The 6000-nt window shown below is 37.3% G+C and overlaps 1 long non-coding RNA gene across 2 annotated transcripts in view; it reads right to left on the reverse strand.

Annotated features, from left to right (window-relative positions):
• Positions 1-4210, reverse strand: part of LOC143694223 (uncharacterized) — a 28294-nt gene extending 24084 nt beyond the window's left edge. The window contains exons 1-2 of one of the 2 annotated variants that reach the window (XR_013182577.1): positions 4032-4210; positions 3338-3419 (exon numbers count right to left, since the gene is read on the reverse strand). This is a non-coding gene — a long non-coding RNA (uncharacterized LOC143694223). Of the gene's footprint in view, positions 1-3337; positions 3420-3630; positions 3951-4031 lie in introns of those variants that run through there. The other variant, XR_013182576.1, reaches the window with a different exon arrangement.
• Positions 4211-6000: the final 1790 nt, after the last annotated feature.

The raw sequence follows: 6000 nt of genomic DNA on the forward strand, positions 1-6000 counted from the left end.
CAGCTACACACATACACATATATCTATCACATACACAAATATATGTATTTATAAAATGAAAGAGACTCTAGTTGTCTCCATAAAGACCAGTTGCCACAGAAGTCAGTGACAAATGCTGCAAATGGCACAAAACCAACTGTACTGCTCACTGAAGTGAGCAATTAGCTGCATATTGATGCTAGAATTTCCTATAAAGGTGATTTCTGTTTCATTTTGGATTTTTAAAGACAAAAACTTATCTTGTCAGTTTGCTGAGATCTTGCAAGTTCTAGTATGCATTAGAAAGGACATATTCTCAAACACTAATCACCCACATTGCCAACTGCAAGATATTTTTCAGAGTAAGATAGTGTCATCCTCACCAAAGAAAATACCATTGACTGCAAAGTTCTGGGGACATTAATAATGTAAGGTATTATGCGAGGTTCTGTAATATTTGCATTATATATCATTTAGAAGTTCTTCAGAAACTGATTGGGATTTTTAGAAGTAGTTATATTTTGCTCAAATCTGCTCTCTCCAAATGAAAATAATTATACCACTCACTTTATTAATAAAATAAGTAAAGGATTAGACCTCTTGAAAAATACTTTAGAGACATAAAATATAAATAAATTATTTCTCTGAATAGAGAAAGTACAATAATTTTGACATTTGTTGCTGTCAATGTAGACTGTTAGAATACCCTCAACCATTTAATTACATCATAGCTAGAAATACTTTGAAAAACAGATCCAGTGTTTTTGATCTTCTGGTATGGCAAGATAAACATAGGCCTAACAAATGTTGCACCTCCACTGTTTTGACGATTTCAATAATCAGATAAGAGTTAACCAAGGAGTTGCATCAGCTTGAGTGACTTTTGGAGAGCTAGAGCCAAAAGCCACTGGTGGCTGTAATCATGCAGCAAATTGAAGCTATGTGTTCTTTTGATGCTTTTCTACAGCTTCTTCTTCAAGAAGATTAAAAGCATGAAGAAAAACTGTTTTTCTGAACAAGAAATCTTCAGCAGAAAATGTAAACAGAATTTGGAAACAGTTGAAAAACCACAGCATGGAAAAAAGAGATTCTGCAGAGAAGCAGATTGTAACTGAGCAGCAAGGACCTGCCTAAGCTTGCAAAGAATAGCCAGATTTAGATAAGGCTGTGTGCATCTAAGGACTTGTTGGTTTTTGCTTGCAAAACTCCTGTGGGAAGACAAATCCCATGTTGCTCTGTGCAAGCAGTTCCCTGTGACTGTACATGGTGATAGCACTGGATTTAGAGCTATCGTTCTGACTAGTCAAAAGCAGATCAAGCACTCAGGAAAATAAGGAGTCAGCCATAGGAACCCATCAGGCATAAGGGGCATACTGAGGCCTGAGGTTTAGAGGATTTACTCAGAGAAGAGAGAAAAGCTAGTTTCACCTGATCTGCTTTACTGCTTTACTAAAAGACATTCCCACGAACACCACGGGAAACCTTATGGGCAGCAAAGGTTAATTAAATTTCTTTTTCCTTTCAGACCATTCCTCATGAGAGTTCCCTTCCACAAAGTAAATCCGTCTTTTGACCTTAAAAGAAGGATCATATTTGCAGTCAATCAGGAAAGCATGTTTTCTTGCTGCCTGTTCTCCTAGGCAATGGCCTGCAGGTACAGAAAGCTCCAACAGCATCATTCTTTGCCCCTGTTTTGAAGACACCAATATCCAGATCAAGAATAAACATAGCAGGACCAGAAATAAAGGCAATCACTGCACAAGTGGCACTTCCCTTGTGGAAGCATCCATCACGTAACACCAAGAACTCCTTTCTTCATACATAGCCCACTGCTACAGGTGAAACACAAAATTGTGTAGGACTGGGGACCTATGGTCTCTTAGTCTTCTTAAATTTGAAGTATTTATCATCACTACCTGGAACTAAACAGCAATGATGTGAAGGCAACAAAGAACCATTTCCACTCGTGTCTCTCTTTCTGTCAATCACAAATTTAGATTAATAACTTGACAATTACAAGTATCTTGTTACAGGCCAGAGCTCTGGGTGTTCATCATTGCTAGGAATGAGGTGACTTTTAATACCGGTTCAAGATCATTACCTCTGGAATATTTGAGAAAGGAATTCAGTCCAGAATTGTAACACAGCTAATGTTTTATGCAGGCAAATCTAAGGGATATGATATCTTACTGCTATACCCATGCAGATGACTTAGCAGAACTTGGGAAGAGCTAACACACAGCTAGTAATGACACCAACAAGAAAGATGTCTATAGTCCAAAGGACTAAATAAAGTCTTGTCTGGTTAATAAGAGAATTACATGAATATAGGAGTATACAAATAAAACACTTAAAGATCAGCTATATATTCATAGCATAAATGCTTCTAGTGCATAATACTACACACAAGAGGCTAAATATCATTGTATGCTACAAGGAAACAACACCTTGGATTCATGCTGCTGCAGACTTTTGCTGCTATGTGACCACCACTGTATCAGTTGTGACTTTTACTGTCTCCCATACTCCCTTGAGAGGAGGACAACTAGCAACTGGAATCTGTGCAGTGCTGGTCACTGGAACATAAAGTCAGCAAGAGAAAAAGGAGCACTGCATGCTGGGGTGTGTCAGCATTACACACAAGCTGCCTCTCCTGCCAGCTGCTGAACTCTGGTTGGTTGGAGACAATAAAAACAGATCAGCAGCCTAAAGAATCCCTTAGTGGGGAGACAGGAGGGAATGCACAAACTATTTTTCAAATATTTTTAAATATTTTCAAATGCAGGTCTGTTCCTATAATAGCAGCTGAATTGTGACAAACAGGTCTCTGCCAGTGCTCAACAACATATAATTTTTGCATTTTCTGCAAATCCTTTGGGATTTCTTAAACTAGTCTAACTTCAACCTGGATATTCTTCATATAGAAATACAGAAAACTTAAAGGAGAGGATGATCAGAATGAAGCTATTTAAATGAACATATAAGAAAAAAACCCCAATGGTATTGCCTGGGATCCTTTTTCTTAGATTAGACAAAAATATGTAAACCCATATGACAGTTTAATCTTAGCCTGGAAGGATAGTGCCCTCTGGTGATAAAAATGACCTAATATTTAAAAGTATGACCCTTCTAATCAGCTGCATTAGACTACTCAATTGCCAAAGCTTTGATTTTGAAATACATTTAATTAAGAATCTTTCATTTGTAGCAAATATATCTCCTTCTGTGTGATTGAAAAACTTAAATTAACATTTTCTTACCTAATACAAATAGCTGCTGACTGATTCTGCTGCTTTGCAATTCTCAGTATTCATTAAGGTTCACAAAAACTTTATGGACACAAGAGGTACATACTTACTGTTTGTGCCTCTTAAGAAGAAACAGAGGTTTAACACTCAGTCGCTGAACTGCTCCAGGTCCCTGTAAGTTCATCTAATCAACTACAGGGAAGAAAATAAGGATGGATTAATATTTTTTCCTATTTGCAAAAAAATATTCTACATTCATAATAGGCTCCGCTAAATATCTCACTAATTCATTCAGGTACAAGTAAATATGTAAATTTGAGTGGGAAAAAAATAGCAAATATTCATAAATTGAGAAATCTTGTATATTTCTGACCAAAGCCAATTGATGCAGCATTCTACTCACCCGTGACAAAGGAGTTCAGAGCCAAAAGGAAGAGAACATTAGGGACCTCTGTTTCTTCCTGTAGGGACTCCTGCAGCTACCAGCCATTCCTTATATTGCTACATCTCATTTTCAAATTATAGCAATATTACAAATGGGTGGGTGTGCTAAATGAGATATGTTTAATATCTTTGCTAGGTTGCAGGGTTGAAGTTTAGAAGAGTCCTGCTTTTTTCTGGTTCCCTATTATCCTTTTCTACCAAGATGAGAAGATTTTAGTGGCCAGGTTTGTTTTACTAGCAATCACTATACTTGCAAATATTGGTAAACCTTATGTAACCTTCTCGTAAGGCTGAATACTAAAACATTAGAAAAAGAAAGAACACATAGAAGAGGAAAGAAGCTAATTAAATTCCTCTTACCGAGTTGGTATCTTCAGCCTATAAAGATATTGGAGGGGGAGACTAATTCATCATATTAAGGCTCCCAGATCCTAGTGCCATGGGAGTATCTGCTAGGAAGGCTAGTAAGAAAAATGCCATTTGAAGTCTTTATACTAAGAAGCAGCAGCAGTTAAGACAAAATTATATGAATGCTGGTATGAACCTGCCTGTGCTCACAAAGAGGGAAGCTGACTGATGGAGAAATCCCATAGTCTCTGCCAGATACATTTCTAATCACTAGCCGTGCCTCATACTGAGTATTTCCAGGCATTCAGGCTGAAATTCCTTAGAGATTATTTTTTAATGTTTTTCCATAGCTGTGTGCCCAGAACAAGAACCCTCCTTGAGGAAGAGATTAAAGTAAGCTAATTCTGCCTTGGAAAAGGGTGGAAGCGTGACAGTGAATAACAGGAAGGCCCTGGAGATCTGAACCATGCTGCCATGGCAATTGAAGGAAGCATTATCCACCTTCCCACACACTGCACCAACAGCAGCATTTGCCCTTAAACTGCTCAAGGACTACACACTGCCTGCACCAGAAATTTGTGCTCCACCGCACGATCAAGTGACCCAGACAACTCCCTGTGTCTAAACTGTGTCACTATTGCCAGTTCTGTAGCAGCATGTGTCAATGGAACAATGAATAAATTGCGAAGAATGCCCCTGAAGCCAGAAGACATTCAAGGTTTTTAAGTAGCTCCCCTCACAACAACATTTGGGAAATAAATGCCAACAGCAAATGACCACTGACATGAAAGAAGGTTCAGTCTCATTTCCCTTTTCAATACAAGTCTATCCAAATATTTGAGCAGATGTATCTGTCCTATTGCCTTTTAAGAGCTCTATACTTTATCAATAGTTTCATTTTGAGAATATGAAGATAAGAATAGTAAGAAGGCCAACTTGACCTAAATCTATGGTAGGGAACAAGTTTAAAGTAGCATTCATGTTATACTTACAGTTTATACAAATTTAAATCTGTATTATTTAGTTATATGACTTTCTGTACATTGCCTTTCAAAATTTAAGCAGGGATTGTGTGTTGGAAGTGCACATGGAATGCATTTCCTTTACAGTTTAGAAGTTAAAAATAAGTTGCCAAAAGAAATTTTTATATTATCCCCTGAGAAGAAAATTATTTATGTGAAGTCTGCTTCCATTTAATCAGTACTTCTTAAAAGTGAATAAGACCCAGTTCCACAAATTAGTCTGCAGAAGTATCTTAAATGTTTGCACTTTTTTCTGACAAAATAATTGAGTAAGTTGCTTATGATGTTGAGCTGTCAGGATCATAATGTTAAGAGCTTTAACTAGGCATTTAAATTGTCCATGAGCATTTGAAATTAACAAAATTTGTCAACGTTTAAAAAATCAAGTATTATTTACTGAATTTCTCATTGAAATAACAGCAAATACAGAGGGGAAAAGTATTTGAAGTTAAAATCAAATCAGCAACATCATATACTAAGCACCAGAGCTACCATAAAGATTTTTATGTCGTCTACCAGTCATTTTGCTCTAGAGAGAGTTGCTACATACATGGCACTTCTGAAGATTAGACATTTGCTTGCATATACACGACTTCACTGGTCTTCATTTTGGAGTAGTTTGGGTATATTGAACAGCCATTGCCAGAATCAAGCTAGCTACTCCTAGGAAAAACAACCATCTTCCCTTCCTCCCCCATTTCCAGCATCAGAAACAATGCAAGTTCTGTGTAGCTCATATCCTTGCTCCTCTTCCCATACCATGAGTATGGGTAAGATCAGGCTTCAGCCTTCAGCTTTGGTACACAGTGCTATAAAGTCTTCCACTGACCTTGTTATTCCTAGTGTCCAACTTCCCTTTCCAGTTTCCAGTTAGTCACTGGTCCTAGTATATTCTAAACAATTAATAGTGAAAAGCTATCAACTTAGAAAGAAGAGCAACTCCCCAAAACTAAGACTCA

Source organism: Agelaius phoeniceus, chromosome 6 (genome assembly GCF_051311805.1).
Source record: "Agelaius phoeniceus isolate bAgePho1 chromosome 6, bAgePho1.hap1, whole genome shotgun sequence".
Taxonomy (NCBI): Eukaryota; Metazoa; Chordata; class Aves; order Passeriformes; family Icteridae; genus Agelaius; species Agelaius phoeniceus.